Genomic DNA, 24,514 nt, shown 5'->3' on the forward strand with positions numbered 1-24,514 from the left:
AGTTCTGCTAATGGTCTCTTTCTCTTAGACAGGGTTTAAAAGAGTCGCCAACCTAATAGATCCCACACTATCAGCTAGGCTTCAACCTCTGTCCCATCAACAAAATGTTGCATCCCTCTGCCTATTTTACAAGTACTTTAATGGTAGATGCTCCGACAAATTACAAGCCCTAGTACCACCTTCACGTAAATACCTCCGACAAACACAACAAGCAGCAAAATCCCACCCCTACACAGTAGAAATCTCTAAATGTAAGGAAGTCTTTTACTCAAATAGTTTCTTTTCTAAGACTGTAAGACTTTGGAACTCCCTTCCGGATTCCTGTTTCCCCGACTGTACTGACATACAGAAGTTCAAATGTAATGTAAACAGATATCTTGCTGTTCAGCTCCCCACATAGTACCCCTACAAATTATGTCCCAGGTAGTAGCTCCCTACATCAAAGTGGCACTTGTTTGTGGTGAAAATGCAATAAAAAATATATATGTTTGTGTTTGTGTCTGTATGTACAATTTATAAATACAAATTATTTATCTTCATTTTGAAAAAAAATTTTTTTTATATCTTTTCATTTATAAACTCTGAATTTTAAACTGCGTAGAACCGACTCATCTTTTATGTCTATTTTTCCTTTTGTTTTATTTTATTTTATTTTTTTTCATGCATTAATCATCTTGCACCATTTATTTCTGGTGCCAATCCTTTCCAATACTTTTTATCAGTTGATTACACCATAATGAAATCTTTCCCCTATCCTACAACCTCTACATTTCTTTTTTTTCCCCCTCCTGTTTCGCAGCTATCTCTCATTCTAAGACTGCATTTCACAAATCTTGAGAGAAGAGGGTGATAATAATAATCAGGTGAATAATTCCAAACTAGTTGAACTATCATTAAAAAAAAAAACATTTTTGAAATTTATTTACGTTCCTATTTAACATTGTCCATGTGTCCTTTTATTTATATTTTTGTTTCACACTTTTTTTTCTTTTTTTTTTTTTTTTAAATTAGGCCAATTTTTTTTTATGCTAAATTATTTTTTTTTTTTAAATACTATTTTGAAAGTTAAAATTTTATTATTGCTTATTAATTGAACCAAAATGTTATAAAGCTATGACTAATCTTTTGGTTCTTGTCACAGAATTCCCCTGATGTTAAAAACAAAAATCAAGAAAAATCTGTATGATGTACATACATGTGACAAAACGAAAATATCATATTCCAAAAATCACATCAATTGATCAAGTAATTTTATTTTTAATAGGAAAATCAAATTTTATAAGTGATTGAAGAGCAGCTGTCTTGTTTGTCGTTTGAAAACAATCTTTAAAAAAAAAAAGAAAATAACAAAGGACATAACTCAACAATAATTAAAACGTGCGATATTTATGTTGTAATGCCTACAAATTCCCATGAATCACTTAAAAAGTATGTTCTTTATAAGAATAAAACTACTTGATAAATTTATGTAAGTTTTGGAATATGTTTTCATACAGCTATTTCTTTATTTTGTTTTTTTTTTAATATAGGTGGAATTCTGGACAAGAACCAAATTTTTAATCTCCATGAAATTAGAAGTAAAATTTCCAAAATTTAAAATTTTTTAATAAATAAAATTTGCTAAGAATTTTAAAGCCGGGAATGACTTTCTATTTGACAGTTTAAATGTTTTCAAATTCGTTTTGAATTTGAAGACGATGATGAAACAATTAATTCTTGGGTGATGGGGGGGGGGCAATGATATTAGCTATTATAATAAAATAGCTTACTTGGGTACAAGGAAAGCAAAATGCATTCTGGTGAATTTAATTTTGTATTTATCTATTTATTTTTTTTTAATAAAATCTTTCAATTTTGTTTTATTTCATACAATTACATTTTTTGTTTTCAATAATTAATATTCAATTAATTAATTAATTAATTAAAAAACTAAATGATTAAAAAATATCTTAATGCAAAAAATATATAACACACACATGAATTTGCCTCATATGTTTGTTAATATAGATATAATTATTTACAGATATGTCCTGTGAAAGAGATAATTTTGTTTGATGTAGCAGAGTGATCTTGGCTACGATATTCAAGTAATAATCTAGTAAGTCTCATTAATGAACAAATGCTTGTGGTCGGACCTGGTACATCTGAAAGCATAAGACTTTCGGCGTATCCTTTGATGTCTCCCCCAAACTGTTCTAACATATGGTATTAATGGCTTACACAAGCCAATCATATTCTTGTGAGAAGGAACCTGAAGCTATTCATATTAATTACATCACTTGAACACTCACAGAATATATTAGAGGAATATACAGATTAAATTCTCTAAGCTTTTTCATCAGATAGACTCTAAAAAGTCTCTTGGTAAATATTTTAATCCTTATATATGAATTCAGTCCATTTTGCTGGAATAAAGTTAATTTTAACCTGATTAGATAATTTGTTGAAAAAAAAAAAAATCCAATTTAAGATTGCTGCAAGTGTCCCAGACTCTTGGGTGAGCAACATCTCACATCTGCTTCTCATGCAATCCGAAGATTGATATTAGTCAGGTTGCATGTTGTCATATCGCTCTTTATGCACTTAAGAAGCAATATATCTTCCTCTGTCTACAGCACTTCCTAGTTCCAGGATATTCAAACGTTTTATAGAGTTGATGTAAGAGGGGAGAAACACTGTGCATAACATGTTATATTGACTTTTCATGCGTATCTTCCTTGGTCTACCACGCTCTCTAGTTCTCTTGTATATCCAAACACGTTATAGAGTTGATGCCAAAAATCGCCTGCTGTACAACTCGAACTACCTGATACACATGTAAGGTGTTCATAATCCCATCAATACCAAGAATCTGATGAAGCGCAATTGATCGGATCCTTTCTCCCAGTTTGCAGCTGCATATCTGCCTGATGGCTGCACAGTTATGTGCATTACAATCGCGTTGACACACTGGTTCTCGTCGGATCACCAAAGTTAAGCAACACTGAGTCTGACCAGTACCAAATGAATGACCAGTTGGGACAATCAAGTCTGTGTATTTAGGTAGGATATCAAGTCAGTCTTTCCATTTTCCAATTCCGTATAGTGGTGACATGCACACACATTAACAGTCATATGAAAAGATGATGGAGTTTACCGAACTCCATCATTTCGACTGCGGGTTAATGATGATGAAAAAAAGATGTTATGTTGAAGCTGTTACAGAGTAAGCGTGTTTGGGACCATATCTCGTTGTCACACAAGATGGCATAGTGAACACAAGCTAAAAATGTAACATTGTGTATATGAGTGTATGGGAAGATAGCAGCAACAAAGGATGGCTGGCTTGCAAAGAGATTAGCAGCAGCAATAGCCGAAAAACGCGCATATGCAAATTAAGAAGTGTGTGTGTTGTGTGAGAAAAAAAGGGGAAAAAAGGAGAAAAAATGCACCATGAGGTTGGGGGGGGGTCGACGTCAAAGAAAATGGATGTGTAAAGGCGAGAATGAGCTGGCTGTGCATGCGTTTGGAGGAAGGAGAAACATGAACAAGGCTAGATGGGCATGTGGCAACTAAAGACTTTTTAAGTGGTGTTGAGACTGGAGAGTAATGTGTAATAAACACTTTTTATTAAAAAAGAAAAAAATGCCAACCCGGATTTTTATTTACTTTTGTTTGTGATGGCTACGTTACAAAAATACTGCCTCGAATCTTGATGTAAGTATTTCATGAACGTTCTATAGATAATATAACAGCAAGCATATATAATTTCAAAATATAGGTGTTTATATACAGGTGCAGTGTAAACACATGATACATGTGTGAATCACCGGAGACACCAATTGTGTAAAGTATTTGTAATCCCACCAATACCAAAATTCTGATGAATCCTAATGGATGGAATCCTTCCTTCCAGTTTGCAGCTATATAACCATTTGATACTGATACTGCTGCAGGTCAAAAATGTTTGAGTATTCCTTGATAGAATTCAAAGACTTAGAGAAAATGGATGACTGAAAGCAGTTCCAGTATGGGGAAAAACCTTGAGTCCTTATTTTGGGATTTCCTTCATTAATTGCAATTTCATCCATAAAGAAAAGTACTTTACAGCCATTTGTATTTTTCCTAGCTTCCAGCAGCTGGCATTCTCACATGGTCACCCATCTAAATAATGATGAAGCTCAAAATTGCTTAACTTTGGTAATTTAATAAGAACCAATGTGTCAATGACTGCATGTGAAATGGCTTCTCTGTAAGAGTACATAATCAAGTATGTTTTTGTAGCTGGAGACATTGAATGCTTCTATTGTATTGAAAGTCAGCCAAAGTGATGTTTCTAGCTCTAATCTACAATAACAACATTGTGGATAAAGTATCCAGTGTTCAATTATAACTGAACCATGTTTTTTCTTCAAATAACACCCTTGGAGTGTCCGGTCTCGATATTCAAAACCAAAGTGGCATAAATCTACATTTTCAATTTCTCAATCATGATGAAAGTGGGTTATCATTGTAATAAATATACAAGAGCATTTTGATCAGGTCAATCAGAATGACATTTTTTTTTATTGAGACTGTAAAAAAAAAATAAAAATAATCGACCTCATTATTTTTTACAAAGAATTTCAACAAGATCAGACTTTTCTATTACAAAGAATGATGATTGAATTTTTATTTTTTAGTCAGCATGTAAAATGGATGATAATGATTTTTTTTTCTTACTCCAAACAAAAAATAGGGAGGAAATTCCAAAGTCTAGCAATGCAAAGGAAAAAAATATTTTAATTCTTATTATCCTTATTATTATTAAAAAAAAAACAAACAAAAAAATGCTCGCTGGAGATGATTATTGTAAAACAAACCAAGGCAAAATCTCTTAGTAAATAGACATTCGTTAACGAAGGTTTTGCTGGATATTATAACATAGATAAAACATTTTATTTTCATTTGATTCTCATATTAAAATATTGGATAATTGAATAAAAAAATTTTTTTTCATAATATTTTTGTTCGTGGGTCTATTTATTAATGTTTGATTTTATATCAAACATTAATATTTAAAAATCTACGTATGTATGTTTTTATATTAATGTTTGATTCTGTATCAGAAAACACTATGTGATATACATATATCTGTACGTGATGTTGCCAAGCTAATCAAAAACCTTGATTCCAGTAAAGCAACTGGCCCTGACGGTATTCCAATTATAGTACTCAAAAAAACTTCAACCAGAACTAGCGCCCATACTTACAAAACTGTTTAAACATTGTCTTAAGGAGAATAGCTTCCCATCACCCTGGAAAATCTCACCAGTATGCCCTGTATTTAAGAATTCAGGTGATCGCTCATCCCCCTCTCAGTACAGGCCAATAAGTCTCCTGTGCGTCATGAGCAAGTTGCTGGAATCTGTTAAATATAGAAGTAATCAACCATCTAAACAAAAATAACCTTCTTAGTGACACTCAATATGGTTTCCGTTCTGCTAGATCTACAGCAGATGTGCTTTCAGTTATATCTCATAGGATTAGCAAATCTCTCGACGGAGGCAACCTTTCTAGGGCAATTGCTCTTGACATATCTAAGGCCTTTGATAGGGTATGGCATAAAGGTTTACTTCACAAGATCTCTAGCTATGGTATAGCTGGAAATGTCTTCTCAATTATTAAATCATTTTTTTCTGATAGGTTCATAAGAGTAGTAGTTGATGGGCAAACATCAGAAGCTCACAGTATTAATGCTGGAGTTCCTCAGTGTTCCATCCTGGGCCCAACTCTTTTCCTGATCTACATTAATGATCTTCCAAATCACATCCTTACATTATTTGTAGACATTTATGCTGATGACACTACCGTTTATGGTAGCACATCTAAGACAGTAAACAACCAAGTTCTCTCCGATTCTCTCTCCTCTGATCTTGAGCATGTGGTACAATGGGGAAAGGAGTAGCTGGTTACTTTTAATGCATCTAAAACCAAGTTTCTCTCTTTACATCAACATTCTGATCCACATCTAGCATCAATTGAAATGAATGGCAATCGTCTTCAGGAGGCCTCAAGTTTTGACAAGCTTCTGGGCTTGACCATTACTCCTGATCTTAAATGGAACACATACATCAGATCTGTTGCCAAGGCCGCTGGAAAAATGGTGGGATCTTTCTATTGATACAGTAGATATCTCACTGCTGATGCAATTCCTATCTATATAAGAGCCAGGTACGTCCAAGGATGGAGTACTATTGCTACATCTGGGCAGGAGCTACTAGAAAGGACTTGTCCTGCCTTGATAGAGTTAAAAATAGACTTCATAGATTCGTAGATGTCCTTTTCTCTTCCCTGTAACCTCTATTTCACGGAAGAGATGTTGCGAGTTTGTCTCTGATGTATCGTTATTTTTATGGAAAGTGTTCGACTGAGCTTCAGTCTGTGGTCCCCCCTCGCCAAACTTTCACAAGAAACACTCGTCTAGCTGAAAACACTATCAATAATTCCCCCCACTCTTTATCTGTGCCTAAACCTAAACGTAGATTCCATGAACAAAGCTTCTTTCTTAGAACTGCACGCCTGTGGAATTGTCTTCCGTTTTCCTGCTTTCCGGCTGGTTGTCTTCAAGTCTAACGTAAATAAGTTCTTGATGAGCCGTTGCATATAAGTTAACAAATTTACCGAATTTTCATTACTAATGATTACTATATTGTCCAATTTCTACTGTACACTCTTTAACCCTTATCCTCGATTGGCCTCTTTGCCATGATAATGTGGTGATGCCTGTGTAAAAAAAGAAAAAGAAAAAAAGAGTATTTCTATTGTACTGAATCCTATTAACTTCTGTTTGAACCTCCATGACAGAAAATAATCTGAATTAAAATAATGAAAACTCTGTTTCACTGAAAGCAATTTATATTCCTTTCACATCATATACTTTGTAACCTCTATCAGTACAAGATAGACTCGCCTATTTTAAAAACAATTCATTGAAATAAACTAAACAGAAACACAAGTCTGCAGCTTTTGGTCCGGTGGCGGTTTACTATTGTAGGAAACTTGAAACGAAATATCTAATTGACTTTTTTCTTTCTTTTCGCTTGTTTTCTGCATATATTTTTAACTCTGGCTTGGATTTCTTTTTTGCACAATCTTTATTTTCTCAACTAAAGCTCTGCTAGCAGCACGGTGCCAAATGGAAAGCTGAGTTTTGGGACACTAAAACCTAAACAATAGAAAAATCCTGAGTGATTTTACCTTCTCTTTCTTCATGTACATTAATCTATATATATAAATCTCACCTGTCTGTTTGAATGTATGTATGTTTGTATGTCTGCCTAAAACTTGCGACAGATTTTCACAAGATTTGTGTTGTTTTTAAGCTCAACCCTTCGGACGACAAATATCGAAAAATTGGCTAAAAACATTAATTTCTTCACTCTTAACTTGGCACTTTTCTACAGGAAGGATTGCTTTTTTCATTGATATTTTCGAAAATCATCCTCTCTTTTTGATTGACTAGCCTTAATTTAAACCTACGTCACTTCCAGTTTGATGATAGACACACCAGCAAAGACATTTTTTTGCACATTCTTTTCCTCCTTGGCAGTACAAGTTTAAGCTTGCCTGCCTACTACAACTTTTTTTTTTTTTTGCTTAAAACACCCGGGCAACGCCGGACACTTAAACTAGTTATTAATAAAAGGGAAAGGTAGTTTGCTTGAAGCATAACTAGTAAACATATTTAAGTGTAGCAATGTAGAATCCTGGGATAATGAAGTGATGTGACATAGGTGGGGGGGGGCGAAGATTTGTTGATTTTATAAACCTTTGTATATCTATTTTAAATTTTTTTAAATCAATCACATATATAAATCGGTAAATATGAACTTACTATTTAATCTAACTGGGATGGTAGATGTCTTTAATATTTCAAGAATAGCATCTTTTTTTCAAAAAAGAAAATATATCACTTCAATACAATGGTATTCTACATTGCTACAACCTTCTTATGCACTAAAATATTTAATTATTATAATTAATTTTTAAGAAGACAATTTTTATTTATTTTATTTAATTATTTACAGACTATTCTTCTCCTCTTGTTGTTTTACAACGTTTCGGCCAATTATTCCTCTGGCCTTCGTCAGGTGGTTAACTATAATAGGATAGAAATGTTGAATCTCTCAACTACATCCACAGCAATTACTGCCTTCCATAGTTGTCGTCATCTAACTACGGTTTGGCCAACTAATCCTCTGGTTGGCTTTGGGTGGGACTGAAATTGCTATCTTCAGACAGTGCTCACCTAGAACTGTAGATATTCCGCATCTCTATCCACTGCGCCATGGGCCCCAAACTAGAAGGAGAGGATAATAGTCCGCAAATAATTAAATAAAATAAATGATACAAATTATTTATCTCACAATTCCAAGTTAATTCAATAAGACAATTTTTCTTTTTAATTTTTATTTATTAAATATCAAAAAAATTTAAAAAAATGTTTTTAATAAATTGTTTAACATTAGATTTATATTAAAGGTGATTATATGATTATTTTCAAGTTGCACGTCTCTTTTTGAGTTCTAGTTTCTGCTGTACATTCAGTTTCTACAGTAAATGCTGTAATAATAAAATGAACAAGATCTTCTTTCAGTAAGTGTTTATAAATGGGAAAGATATCTTTTCCAGAACATTCACCATGAAGCTGAACCCTCAACAGAAAACGCAACTTGAAAATAATGGATTTTATTATTACAACACAATAATATTTACTACAATGTACAAATCTTAAGAGAATTAAAAAAAAAAAAAATAGATAAGATTAGACGAGTTGAATTTAAATGTCATTTTAATTAATTTAATTGTCTGAAATCCATTCTTTATTAATGCATGAAGAAAGCAAACACAGACTGTGGATTTGAGATAATTTTTCGATTGCGTAGGTTTTGGTGTCCCAAATTCACCTTTCCATTTGGTAGCGTACTACTACTAGTGCTTCGGCTAACCTTATTTTTTTATGCTAAGTCTTCATTGACCTTAGAAAGGCTAATTTTAGAAACCTATTAGACCTACTCATGACCCGTAAGATCACCACCCTAACCTCTATTTTACTTCAATTTTATTTGAAAAATCTGTGAATTATGACATATCGGTTAAGAAGTTCTTGCAAAAAAAAAAAAAAAAAGCAAACCCTAAGACAAATGGAACCCAAAACAGCAGATCTGAAGCTAGCCTGCCAGAACAATATATATATATATATATATATATATATATATATATACACACACACATACACACACACACACACACACAAATTTAGACATATTTTATTGGCTTGAAAATATAGGTTCTTTTTTACCAATTCTCATACTATTTTAACCTTAGAATAGTACTATAATCCTCAAAAAGCCTGCAAATTTACATGTAGTTTTGTCCGATAGGACCAAAGATATGAGCATTTCAATATTCAATTAGGACTACAAATAAATATATAAATATATATATATATATATATATATATATGAATGAAAATTTATATATAAAAAAAAAAAAAAGAATACGAAAAGTGTAAAAGTTTATAACTTTCCTTTATTCGTTTTCTATTGTTGATGTGCAGGAATACAAAATATTATGAAATTAAAGAATTTTTATTACACTTACATAATTTTTAACAGTTTCATCAGCGTGGTGAAAGATATACGACCATTTTTGACAATTTCATAAGTTCCAAATCTCAGCGACTATTGATCAGAATCAAGCTTGTTGGAAAGCTAATGACCTGAATTGTGTAGTGGGTTATGTGACATTTGCCCTTAAGGTCGCACATTACGGGGGTCATCCATCATCCAGAGCCAACTTTTACCACTTTTTTACATTTATAAAATGTTTTAATCATAGTCCTTTGTTTTCCTAGTTTTTGCATTTGCATATGAATTACAAAATATCTGATATTTCCCCAAAACCTTTGGCCTTGATGGAGGGAAGACTAAAACTTGCTATTGTTTCAAACAATCAGAAATAACAGCAAGAGGAAAACTTGATTCCAAATATTTCCCACATGTTTTATCTCTTCTCTTTGGTTTTCATGCATAAAGTAAATCTCACAGTGTATTAGGATTATTTGATACTGGAGATATTCATAATCATACCTTATTTCCAATTTGTGGAAGAGTTCATTATTATCCGTAAGGTGGACATTACAACAATATATCTTGTTAAATGCCGTATCAGATTAATCAGTTTGTTTGAATAAAAGTAGAGAGAGAGTGCATTGTATTTTACAGGTTGTAATTCAGTTTGAAGTATTAAGTCAGTGCAAAAGTTTTTGCCGATGTATAATTATATCTTGAAAATGAAAAAAAAAGCCGTATTTTTGAAAATTTTTATTCATAACAATAACGACCTTGGCTTTAAAAATAACCAGATTCCATCTGTCAATGAACTTATTGAAATGCCTCGCTTGTAAAATTCTTTAAGTTTTGATGTGAAATATGAATCTAATTCATCTTCAATCTCTTCATGGTATTAACATAAGGTCATTTAAATGGTTTTGTAATCCTTAAAATAAGTAATGGTCTGAGAGAACTAAATTAAGGAGAATCTGCAGGATGGGGCAAGATTTCCCAACTAAATTCTCTTGGATCTTTGATCAGTATTGTTGTGAGAATGAGCATTATCATGCTCGTAGATGACTCCTTTTCGTTTTCAGGTCAACATTGGTGAGAATATTGCAGAAAAATATGAATAATCTTTTAATAATCTGAAAAAAAAAAACCGTTATAAATTAATCATGATGACATGTTTAATAATAATAACAACAATATGCATAAAATAAATTACAATCGTTTTAAAATTACCTTTTTATAAATTCGCAAAAACTGGTAATAATAATAATATGCATAAAATAAATTACGATCGTTTTAAAATGCTCCTGTAGAAGCAAAACTTTAACATACACGGATCTGATATTTGATATTTCAGTTAAATAGTTATCATGCAGCATAATGAAGAGAAGACCGTGAATAGCTTCGCCAAAAAACGTGTGTGTTTTGTGCCAGTCATCGAAGGGGTGGAGGGTTTTTTTTCTGCGAGTTTGATGCAAACCCGGAAACATCTGACACTAAGTACAGGACAATAAATTAAATGTTTGGTATGCAAATTATTTGTTTCCTTAGCCAGTCACTGACGTTTCAAGCTAAATAAAAACTTGTATACTTTGTCATCCGGGAGTGGGCTGTTGGCATTCTGGCAATGTCTGTTGTGCCAAGCAGTAGTTTGTGTAGTCATGTTTTCGGTGTTTGTGTTCGTTGCTCACGTGTGATTTCGGATGTTATCTACACGACTAAATTATTTGAAGGTCATAAGAATGTTTTGTTATATGGTGTCATTTTGGTAAATAAATGAGGACACACTTTTATTAAAGGAATTTGAAGAGGAAGTTTTTAGCTATAATTCTAAATTGAAAAGAATTTTAAAATAAAATATTTAACAATAGAATATTACTTGATTATTTTTAACTTGGTATGAATTTTTTGGATTAGGAAATGTTAACATTATTTTTCTTCTCTCATCCTCAATTCTTGATCTTTGGCTGAGATGAAGATAAGCATCCATTCTTTCTAAAACCTAAGATTTCTAAGATAGGAGAGATGCTTCTTAACTGAGGCAGTTGTTTCTTGTTTCCCATCTAGAGTGCTTTTTTTTTTTTGAGGAGGGTGGGGCTGGATATCCTCCCTATAAACATCCAACCTTTTGTCCAACTTTACCCTCATGGCAAGGCAACTAAAAAAAGACTCATCTCGTCAATGCTGATATTTATATTTCAATTAAATTTCAGCCAACGTTCCCTTCACCTTTCTTTAAATGTATTGTCCATTAGCAGTGATGTTTTTCTTGTATCCAAATAGGATGCCATACACTGATGCTTCCCATCTATGTAAACTTGATAAACTAGATATTTGAAAGTTTATTTAATTAATGAACACCTACTCATGCAACAGTGAGCCTGGTCAGTACTAAAATCGGTGGCCATTTTGGAATTACAGCTGTTGTATTGGCTCTCAGCTTATTTCGGCATTTTCTCCAGTTGTCTAGCACTTTTCCTTGCCACTGGACTCGAGCTGTGTTGATTCAGGAGAGGTGTGGTTTAGGGTTGCTCAACCCTTGCCTCACAATTACATGCGCTGGTACCCTTACAGGTGGTATCTATTGTCTCTTGAGACTGAATGTAGGCGTCTTACTCGTGCAGTGTGGCATGCGACACATAACATGGATGTTCTTCTAAACAGATTGCAATTTAGATTGAAATGGCAAAACAATGGATTATTTGAACTATTTTCCAATGTGGATGTTATTTTCACAACGTTTCGGATGATGTAACCTTTGAACTTGTTCGGGTACATCTTTTCAAACTCTGGAATCTTTATGGTGAATTCAGCAAATTCATAATATGTTTAAGAGTTTGACTGAAATGAAATGTATTATTTAGATTTGTTGGACTTTAGTATTATTTTCACAATGCCTTGGATGATGTAATATTCTTCATCTGTTAAAACTTTGGAATTTTTATATCGAACTCGGCAGATTCTGAATAGGTTCCTGAGTTTGACGTAAAGATTCCCTGAATTATATATTTATATATTTTCAAATCAAATATATGAGCAAAAAATAGTAATGTGCAAATATCAATGTAAAAATGCAGAAGGTGTGAGTGTGTATATGTGTGTGTATATATATATATATATATATATATATTCGCCCTTTGGAAGGTCTTGTTTTTAATCCTTCAAGGGCGAATGAACTCTTTTTCTGGGTCAACGGCCAACTAGCACCGTGTATATTTGTGTGTGTGTATATGTGTATTGGGGTGGAGAGGGCTCCCGTAAGCCGTGGTGAAGGCAACCTTTCTAGGAGAAGCAAATCTCTGATTTAAAAAACCATAAAGCGGAAGACCATTTCCCCCGCATTAAGCTGGTGTGCAGTTTAATTTGTTGCTGGCTATCTTGCTATTGCTTGTTGCTGGATCTCAACATTTTGAACCGAGAGAGAGACTTAGCTGTCGTACAAAGCTAAGACTCTGTAACATCATCTTTGTATAGATACTCCCTCAGGTATTTGGGCTCATGGATTTTAAATGTCTGAGGGAGTGGCATTCGTCTGACAAGACGTTGCAATCATCATATATATATGTATATATACATACATACACACTCAAAAAAAATTTTTAATGAGGAAGTCACTACTTATCAAGGCTAGAAGGCCACTCAAGGATAAAGATTAATGAGTGCATGGTACTCACGGAGACAACAGCGTAGTGAACATTAGTGGTGGAAATTGGGTAGAATTAGATTATTTAAGGGGGCATCTTAATGTGAACTTGTTTACATTAGACTTGAAGATAACCATGTCGTAGTTAGCTGAAAAGCATGTCAGTGGAACAGAATTCCACAGGCAAGCAGTTGTAGGAAAGAAGCTTTGTTCATGGAATTTATGTTTTGATTTAGGCACAGATAATGTGGAGGAAATTGTTGATAGTGGTTGTAGCTAGACAAGTGTTTTTTTTTGTGTAAGTATGGCAGAGATCAAAGCTCAAACAAGCATTTGCAATGAAAATATAATGATAGAGCAGAGACAGGCTCGTGATGTCTTTTCAGTGGTATATGTGGATATGGTATGTATTATTCCTGCCTCATCTATTAGGCTGTTTTATAAAGCAAAAACATGGAGAATGCTGTTTTTTTTTTGGGGGGGGGGGTTCTATTGAGACAAAGTGTCTATGTTACACCTTTTTCTAATTCTTGTGGAGACCAGAACTTTACACTAGGATGGAAAAACTCCTCAAAATATAGATTTAAATTTCCATTGAAGATATATATTGAATTCTCATGTTTGGAGGGGGGTCCTATTTCGTTATTAATATTTAAAAAAATTAAAACATTAACAAACTGAGGAAGTCATATATTCAGACCAATTACCTTTCATTAATTTCAAACCAATTTTAACATTTGATGTTCAAATTTAAAAATAAAAATGCACATTTGAAAACAAAATATTTAAAAAGAAAACAAAAAAATTATAATAATAATTTTAATATTAAACAAATAAGAAATATCACCCATTTACAATAAGTCAATAATAAATGTATTAATTTCTACAGCATTTCTACAGAATGCATCCCATAATTTCTTTGGACTTTCAGATAACATTTCTTGAATAAAGTGGAAACTTCTTTTTGAAAAGGAGGTATACCTTGAAAATAAAAAATATCAAAGTATTACACCATATATCGATCTGATACACTACGTTGGTAAATAAATGTTATTGAAAAATTCAATAATTTTTCAATATTATCATTTATTTTCAACCTAATTACATTGGCATCGCCTTAAAAAATTCAACTTATTACATATACTGCATCGAGCAAGCTACAGCTAATAGAAGTTCAAGTTTGCGTAGTGTTCTTCAAACTATCACTGTATTCACAGAAATAATTATGGTGCAGATAAACGTATAGTGTATATATAATCGAGTTTAGCTTATAAAATAAATCATGTAGATGTTCCGGTTATCAGTGATGACCTCCTTTCCTTTTTATCTGCAACCTAAACATTTTTCAAAAGTTTTACTTCATTTTCTAAGAGAGATGTAGACACATAATTCAATAAAACCTTTTATAATTTAGTTTTCGAATGTATTGTTTTCAATCAATTGTGGCTTATAATGTGAAACCAGGTCACTAGTGGTTTGACCTCTTTTGTTCATACCCTATTAATAAGTTCAGGAAACTATTAATAAATACTCCTTAAGATACAATGTGTTTTTTTCCTTTGGTGGTGGTGGGAGAAGGTACATACATACATTGCAATTATTTTCTTTTCATTCTTTTTAAGGGAGATGGGATTAGAATTTCTGAACAATATTATTTTAATAAAGGGTAATTGAATATTTGGGACTGTTTCTGTGCTACATTAAAAACAAAACAGGAAAAAATGTCAAAATGAAATAATAATAATAATAAAAAAAATTTTGTTATTGTTTCAGAATTTCTCTACTTTTTCCCTCTGGGTGAGGGATTAAAAATAAATTATTTTCATGAAAACAAATGCAATTGGTAGAATCCTTACTGTTTTTATATTTTAAATAATCCGCTTGATTTGTATTATTTGGATTATTCAGACTTCTGTTTTCATCTTGTTTTTTTATATTCACACCATTTCGATCAATGTAACCTACGACCTTCTTTGGGTGTGTTTTGTCGAACTCTATTCTGTACAGAATTTCTGACCGTATCATCCATTCAATCCACAGTAAATATATTGTTCTTGTTTCATTAATCATGACTGGGTATAGGTCTTAAGTAATTTTTAATTATATTTTTTAATATTGTCTGTACAGAGTCAACTTGGACCCATGACACAACGGATAAAAGTGCTAAGTAATAAATAGTTCTAAGTGACAGGTTTCTCTAATCCTTTGTACAGGCAGTATTATTATAATTAAGGATTACTTAAAGCTCCTACCAGGTTACGGCTGATTGAATGAGAACAATCTACCCTATGGATTAAAAATAAAATGCAACCTGACACCGACTCCTACAAAAATTGCAAAATCTTAACTCCTTACTTTAGAGATTCAGATGAACAAAATAAAACTCTGGTAAAAAGGAGTTAAATATAGTTTACCAAATACAAAAGGTTATTTAGGTATGATTAACGGCGGTATCCGGTGTTGCCCGGGTTTTTGGAGGTGTAGTAAGGAACCCAGGATGGGGAGAGGGATAAAAAATGTGGTAGTGGGAGGGGGGTCAAAAGAACAGTTGGCAGTTTTCGTGGAGAGAAGTTTTTTTTTTTTTTTTAAGTGGTAGTAGGCAGGCAGGCTTGAACCCGTGACACAGGAGGGGGGGGGCAGCATTTTAGCTGATGTCTCCATACAGAAGTTGAGAGCGTTGAAATTAAGCATAGTCAAGCTAATGGTGACGATAACTTTCATAAATGTCAGCAAAAAAATTGAACTTAAATAGCATTTAATCTGACAAATCAAACTTTGATTTTGTTTAGCCAACTTTCATTGGTTATTGTTGTACCATGTTATTTACAATAGACTAATGTATTTTGCTACAATTTTTGAAAAAGTATATACTTAATTGGATTTGGCAGTGTTCTAATGCATAGTAATTTTTAAATAGTTACTTTAACAGAAAAATCAAAGAAATTCTCATTTTTTTTTTTTATTAATCTTTTAATAAAAAAATGAGAATTTCTTTGGTTGATTTTTCTGTTAAAGTAACTATTTAAAAATTACTATGTATTAGAACACTGCCAAATCCAATTAAGTATATATATATATTTTTTTATTGTTCCTTAATTACCGTCTGCTCTCCTTTTTCCTTTATTTTTTTTTTTTTTCATGCTTTGTTATTAAATCGAAACGTAACAAAAAAAGCATGATTATTGAAATTTGAACTTTATGGATCCAAGATAATACTAGGTTGGTACAGCTTATATATATATATATATATATATATATATATATATATATATATATATATCTTTTTATGATCATCTAACATGGTTGACAATATGAATTTCTAAAAGATAATGTTTGATATATTAATTATTGACTAATCGGATATGCTAGCAGCCTTTATGCTTTTACTTATGGTCTATTTCCAATCATGAATAAGTCATTTCATATCGGATCAATAAATATATGGTATACTCCATTTATTTCTCCATAGATTTGCACAGGTAAAAAACCTATTTTTCATGAAATACTATCCGAGAAACGTGATTATTAACCTTCTGAACACAATCCATTTTGGGAGTGCTAATGTTCTGTCTGAAACTTGAGTGGCTGATTTTTGGGCCGTCACAGGTATGTGTTTATAACCTTATCACCTTAGCAACGGAAGAGTCGACCACAAAGTTTGTTTAATCGTTCTGGCAGAGTTTTAAAAAAAAAAAAAAGAAATTGTTTTGTTTTTTTCTTTTTCTCAAGCAAATGTTTGTGTGTATTTTAATTGAGTTGTGGTGTTTGGGAGAAGCTCAGTTTAAAAGATGTGTATTACTTACTAATGATTTGAATAGTAGTAGATGTACCCATTATCCGTTGGTTCACAACTGCTACCGCTATATTTTTGATTTCATTTGAAAATGCATGAACTATGACATATTTGCTACCTGGCAAATATACCCAGTGAACAAAGTGCAAGGGAGATGCAAACAATTGCACTTAAAGGGACAATTACAATATTAAAGATTTCTCAGTCGGAATGTATGAGATAGCGGGTAAATGTCTGTTATTATTTATTAGACTTCTTAACCCATCAAAAACGGGCAGAAGTTATATATATTATACTAGCGGGGGTACTCGGTGTTGCCCAGGTGTTTGTAGGTGTGTGTCTGTTGAAGGGGGAGTAGATTTAAAAAAAAAAAACCAAAAAAAACCCCCTGTTTTGGAGATGTAAAAGAAAAAAAAATTTTGGTTGGAAGGTAGGCTTGAACCTGAAGCATTGACGCAAAGGTGGAAAAGAAAGGGGGGGGGCGTGACATATAACCCACTAGACCACAAGGGGAGAGGAAGTGAAAACTGTTAATTTAAGGCTTATAAAGTTGACAGGTGTGCGAATTTAATGATAATAAGGTCAAACATATTCGGCAGTTGTTATATATGGGTTGTGGAATTGCATTCATCTGGAAAAGATCTAGTTAATTTGCATATTCTTTTAAACATTCATTTTAATTAATTCCTTATTAGTTTTTTTTCGGTTTTCTTATGAGATGATCATCTTTAGTTATGTAATTATATTCCTGCAAATATTCTACATGATTTATACTTGTGTAATAAGGTTATCGTAAACACAAACCTCTTTATATATATTTATGTATGTACATATATTTGTTTAATACATTTTGCTTACCAAACTGTCAATTTTTAGTCTACAGACATGAAACTTAATATATAAGGTATTTGAACATATGCAAAACTTTATATTTGGGTTTTAGCCGTGAAAATTAAAAAAAATGGAATTTGCCAGGTGAAGGTTGACAATGGCATTACGAATATGCATGCGTAATGTAATAGCTATTGGTTCATGTTTTAATTTTTAGCCCTGCAGCAAACATATCTTCACAGCTCAGGCATTAATGACAAAGGAAAAAATAAAATGTAAGCTAAACATTTTGGTTCCAGTTCTCGGTGGTGGTGCACGAGCCAAGTTTTTAAAAAACTTTTTAAATCATTACTATATATTAAGTCCAATATAATATAATATTAAATGCAAAATATGCATTAATCAAAATATCATATTTAACCATATTTTACGACCGGGCAATGCCGGGTAGCCTGCTTATATATATATATATAGTATTTGTATATATCTACATAAAATTTTATGTAAATATTTTCAGTGTTTACTTCAACAGTGTGTGATACGTTAGTAGAGCTAGGTAGTAAGTTTGGAAAATATATGGAAATTAAGCTATACAGAATTTTCTGTGTTTCATTCTCGTGAGGATTTGTCAGGCTAATGCTATGTAAAAAAATTCTGTGCAGCTAAACTGCCATATATATATATATATATATATATATAATATATATATATATATATATGAAATGTTATAGGAAGATATACTATTTTATGTATTGATTTTCGATATTTATTTCAACAGTGCTCAATACAGGAGTAGAGCTAATTAGTAAGTTATGAAAATATATGACAATTAATCTGTACAGAATATTTCACATTTCATCCCAATGGGGAATCATTATATTAAATTCTTACAATTCACAGCAAATGAAACTTGGAAATTCTGTGTAGCTTAATTGCCATATATTTTCATAATATATTAAAGATCAGCTATCGTGATTAAATATCTAAACTTCTAAATGATAATGTTGAAATTTTTAATTATCAATAAATATCATTTAGCGATAAGTAATTTATGATTGGTTTTATTAAAAAAATATTTTTAAGTAGAGTTGACAAAGAGAAAAATTTTATGAAAATTCATGTCCGTACTGAATTATTTCATTTTATAATAACTAATTGAATTTTTGGCATACTCCCTCCATTTCTTTCAAGAGAAAATCATATCTATTCTACCAAACCCAAGTCGATCAACGTCTGTTTCTCTACGGTTTTCTTGCTATATAGTTTAATAATACAAAATATACGTTGAAGCATATTTTAGTTCTGAGATTAATATTCCCCAAATTTCAGTTTCCTTTGGAGTTTTTTAAAAGGTTTTACGAAGCATAACATGGCCATAACCCCCTATTTAAAAATTAACTCTAAATTTTTAATGCAAAACAAATAAAATAGTCATAACATATACAGTGTTTCTGAGTCTGGTTTTCATTTAAGATTTTTTTCTTAATTGTTTAATAAAAAAATAACTGTTTGCCTAAATCTAAATAATGTAAAAATAACATATATACAAGTTTTTTGCAACTGTTGAATTGCCTCCCTTGTGAACTCTCCTGTGTCTTACATAAGCATACACAATTGTCCTTCAAATTATATTTTCTTTAATAAAACATTTTCTACTGCATCAATTTTCGTAATTTTTGGATGTAATCATCTTAGAAATATGGGGAATACCTAGATATCTTTTCCATGTGAAATCCAGTCTTACGATTTCTGAAATCTTGTCCTGATAGTGAAAAAAGGAAAATAGGGATGGACTGGAATTAAAAAAAAAAAAAAAAAAAGAAAGTATAATTGCAGACTGGTTCTTTACTTTGGTCATTATGATGCAACCAACCAGTGTGTGTGTGTGTGTGTTTATACATTAGGGTAGTTCCAAAAGTGAAACCTACTTTTTAACTCAAAAAGTTGAAGAGTTATAAAGGTGGGAATGGTACTATTAAAACGAGCAACTCTTCTGTACTCAAGAATTTACTTTTCTACCTAGTCACCGCCATTCTCAATGCATTTATGTCAGGAATTCAATGACACATCTCTGCTTCTGACACACATCCATGACAGGAGTTGCTTTCTTAGAATCTCGCACTGTTTATATCTGCAACAGAGAGACGAAACTTTCAGGTCATGAATGCATAAGTTCAATCATCATAATAATGCCATTTGCACTCCCCTCTGATCCATTCGGGCGAAATAAAAATATAAGAGATATTACTTTTGGAACACTTTATATCTGAATGTGGATTAGTTAATGTTTGTTTCCCTAAGACATTTTTTTTTCCTAAGCGACTTAATAACATGAAATGTATGCAAAAATATGTCATAGTTCTGGGATTGAATTATGTTTGAAAATAATCTGTTTTAATTAGTCTTACTACTAATTAAAACAGAAGCTTATTTTAAAACATAACTTAATCTCAGAACTAAAGTATATTTTAGCATGTATTTTGTTTTAAAAACAGAAAAGACCTTAAAGAAACAAACATTAATCAATTTACAATTATTACAATGGATATATTTTTTACTGTCGTTTAAAAATTATAACAGGAAGAAATTGTTGCTTATTTATTTATACCATTATATTCAGTTGAACATCTGTTTGACATACTGGCATGTGTTGGACAGCTTTTAGAGATAGACTTACAAACTAAGTGAACTCTGACCAGGTCTTTATTTATCTCTCTTTCTCTCAAATTTATCTTCAGTACTTCCTCTCATATTTTCCTTGACGTTTTGCCCCTGCCAACTGAGTCTGCTACCTTAACTGTTCTACATTTATTAGCCCAAGAATTCTCATCGATTCTTTTAATGCGGCCAAACCAATCTGGCTCAGCATCTCTGTAAGGTTTGATTGGCTTAGTTTATTTGATCCATTCTTTCAATGTGACCAAAACAATATCAATTTGGGAATACCAGGTGTTGTATGTAGGGATACGTCAACACCTCTCTTCATATGATTGGGAACCACTTGTGAATTTCATATTCCGTTGAAATTTCTTCCTTTAGTTAAACCTGCTTTAGGGTTAGTGCCACAGTTTCAAAAAACAATATCCATATTTGGCTTTGTCGTCTGCTTCTTAAATTGAATAACTGTATACAGTTATTAAGTATTGTGTTTTTGCATTAAATGATCCTTAAAAAGGGGGTTGATATGACTTACAAAGCAGACAGACTAAGCCAACCAAACCTTACAAGGATGCTGATCCACTTCCAGCTGTGGAATTCCTGAGAGGATTTAGAAAACAAAAGAAATCTGACTTGAAAGGAACAGACTAATGAGATAAACTATGGCAGAAAATATTCTGACAAGTAACAAAACTATAAAAGCGTTGATATGCCTCCATTTTGAAACTGCTTACATTATAGGATGGAGGGTGTAAAAAAAAAAGGGGGGGGGCTCTCTGCTGGTAACCGATTCCGAAGCTTTGTAGTCCTTAAGGAAACCATTCAAATTGGTGATCTCTTCATGAGGTCTTGGGATCCTAACAGCCAAATTTTGTAATCCATCCAAAGTAACCATGAGAGTTGGAAGGGAGCCATCAGGTCAGCAACAGACATACTTGCCAAAGTGGTTCACCTGTAGAAGAGACTCTGACTAGCCGCATCTCCTTTTATTGGCTCTGGCGATGGAAGAAAAAGTTTGGAACACACAGACAGAGCTATTTCTTTTTGAAGCTTGCTTAACAATTGAAGGCAGCCATGGCGATCGCTTTGAAGGCAGTCCTTTGAAACTGCAAAGATAGCATATGTGTATATACTTATGTGCGTGTGTGTGCGTCTAATCCCTTTCTAAAATGAAATAAAAATCTTTTCTTTAAATAAGAAATGACTCATTGGGTCACTCATTAAGCTTGAGTAAGATTTTTTTTTTTTTTTTTTTTTTTTTTAATCACAGAAAAATGAGTTTGCAAAGCCAGTTAAAAAATAAGACAAAATCCCAAATTAGTCTCTTTCTGCCCTTCTCCAGCAATGGGTTAAATATTATTACTACTTGTGATATTTCTAATTGTTTATAATGAACTATTCCAGCTTCATTATTTGTTCATTAACAATCAAAAGTAATAAAACCGAGTGCAAGTCATGGAAGTAAGAGTTATAAACACCGTTTAACATAAGGCCAACGGGCTAAACAAGATGTAATAAGAAAAAACTGAATGATAGACGGAAAGGATGAGTCAATGAGTTAATGCTACTTACAGCTAATTAGAACAATTAAAATGTTTTGTTTTTTTGGGGTTTTTTTTTTCTGAACAGGACTTAATCCTAAAACTAAAGAATAGTTTAACATGTATTTTCTGCAAGGTAAATATATAAGAAAAATGCCTTTAGGAAACAAAATGTCAAGTCAGCTTTAGTATAATAACTTTGTGTTGTTTTCAAATTTGTCCTTCTTTCTCTCTCCCAACAATCTCAATTTCCCACTCCTTTCCTCCCTGCTGGCTTTCTTTCTCCACTTCTTCATTTTTCTCAACTATATGTTATTCCTCTCTTTCTCCCCCCTCCTCTTCTTTTTTTCCTAATATATATATATATGTGTGTGTGTGTTTTAACTTTTTCACTATTAGTCAGATGTTACCCTAACTTTCCTCCTTTGAAAAGGCCCATAGAGGGTTAAAATAAATTTTTAATGAGATTGGATTAAGTTTGTGCTGTGTTTTTTCTTCCAACTCTCGCGTCAAATTTCTCGACAAAGGCTTCTTTTCTAGGGCAATTGCTCTTGACACACCAAAGGCCTTTGATAGGGTATGCCATAAAGGCCTACTTCACAAGATTTCCAGCTACAGTATAGCTGGAAATGTCTTCTCAATTATTAAATCATTTCTCTCTGATAGATTCATAAGAGTAGTGGTTGATGGGCAGAAATCAGAAGCTCACAGTATTAATGCTGGAGTTCCTCAAAGGTCCATCCTGGGCCCAACTCTCTTCCTGATCTACATCAATGATCTCCCAAATCACATCCTTACATCATTCATAGACGTTTATGAGGAAGACACTACCATCTATGGCAACACATCAAAGACCGTAAATTATCAAGTTCTCTCTGATTCTGTCTCCTCTGATCCTGAGCATGTGGTACAATGGGGGAAAGAGGTGGCTGGTTACTTTTAATGCATCTAAAACCATGTTATCTTTAGATCATCAACACTCTGATCCCCATCTGGCATCAATTGAAATGGATGGCTCTCCTCTAGGGGAGCTGGGCTTGACCTTTACTTCTGAACTGAATCAAATCCGTTTCCAGGGTTGCTAGAAAAATGGTGGGATCCTTCTACTGCTCCAGTAGATATCTCACTGCTGATGCAATTCTCTATCCATATAAAAGCCAAGTACATCTAAGGATGGAGAACTGTTGCTACATCTGGGCAGGAGCTGCTAGAAGTAGCTTATCCTACCATGACAGTTCAAAATAGACTTTGTAGCTTGGTGGGATGCCCATTCCTCTTCCCTGCAACCTCTTTCTCACAGAAGAGACGTTGCGAGCCTGTCTCTGCTTTATCGTTATTTCCATGGCAAGTGCTCGTCTGAGCTCCAATCTATGGTCTTCCCTCACCAAACTTTCACGAAAAACACCCATCTAGCTTAAACCACTGTCAAAAATTTTCCCCACTCTTTATTTGTGCCAAAACCAAAACGTAGATTCCATGAACAAATCTTCTTTCTTAGAACTACACGCCTATGGAACTCTCTTCTGTTTGTCTGTTTTGCATCTGACTACAATATGGTTGTCTTAAAATCCAACGTAAACAAATTCTTGATGAGCCGTCCCTTTAATTAATCCAATTTACCAAATTTCCATTACTAACGATTACTATGATATTATCCCATTGACTACTGAACACTGAATAACTATCGAGTGGCCTCTCCTACGTTAAAAAAAAAAAAAAAAAGTGACTGTCTTTTACTAATTTTCTCTCGCTCCCATCCTCTGTCATTATATGCCGTCTCACTTTTTCATTTTGTATGGTTGTCGTTTGTCTTCCTGTCCTCTCTCTCTTCTAACAGTGAAGCTTATAAAATTAACTAAAGCCTAAAATAGGAATAGTCCCTTATTTATATCATTCAAGCAAAATATCAAAAGTAGTAATACTATTTAAATTGTAGCTGGGGGGAGGGAGACTGATTGAATTTGGATTTTACCGTTTTATTTAAAAAAATTTAAGTGGCCTTTCAAACTCATATTTTTATGATTCAAAGAATCTAACTTGAGCTCAATGGTAAGCCTACCACATCATATAAATATTTATCTTTCCAATTAAAAAAAGTTATTAAACAGAAATTGAAGTCTATTACAAGTGAATAAAATTGATATAAAAAGGGAAAATGTCCAACGTCAATAATATCTTAGAAAATTTAACAACAAATCATAGTTAACTAATAAAAAAAAGTCCTTTTTTGAAACCAATATGCAAATATTAGAAAGTTTCATTAGATGTCTTGCTGGCTTGGTGGGCCAAGAGTAGGCTCGAGGTGTTTCCACAAATGATAGTGATGAGGAAAACGTGCTCATAAAGCCAAGTTAATTTATGATGGTCCCTAATGTGGTGCAAGATTAACAGACCATAGCTGTTGAGGAAGCCGCGTATGGTGAGACTTTCTCACTCCACTTGTCTCTATAGCGATCAGCTT

General features: G+C 32.7%; 1 protein-coding gene and 1 long non-coding RNA gene across 17 annotated transcripts in view; one reads left to right on the forward strand and one right to left on the reverse strand.

The window, feature by feature from the left end:
• LOC145248297 (kalirin-like) overlaps positions 1-24,514 on the forward strand; it is an 858,283-nt gene that overhangs the window by 416,465 nt on the left and 417,304 nt on the right. The window lies entirely within an intron of this gene.
• LOC145248300 (uncharacterized) overlaps positions 1-24,514 on the reverse strand; it is a 101,511-nt gene that overhangs the window by 47,869 nt on the left and 29,128 nt on the right. The window contains exon 2 of one of the 4 annotated variants that reach the window (XR_013863358.1): positions 9,535-10,723. The exons of 1 other annotated variant lie outside the window; for it this stretch is intronic. This is a non-coding gene — a long non-coding RNA (uncharacterized LOC145248300). Of the gene's footprint in view, positions 1-9,534; positions 10,724-19,858; positions 19,986-24,514 lie in introns of those variants that run through there. 2 more of the 4 variants (XR_013863357.1, XR_013863355.1) reach the window with 2 other exon arrangements.

This window comes from Euprymna scolopes, chromosome 26 (assembly GCF_053919585.1).
Source record: "Euprymna scolopes isolate OS-2025 chromosome 26, ASM5391958v1, whole genome shotgun sequence".
Classification (NCBI taxonomy): Eukaryota; Metazoa; Mollusca; class Cephalopoda; order Sepiida; family Sepiolidae; genus Euprymna; species Euprymna scolopes.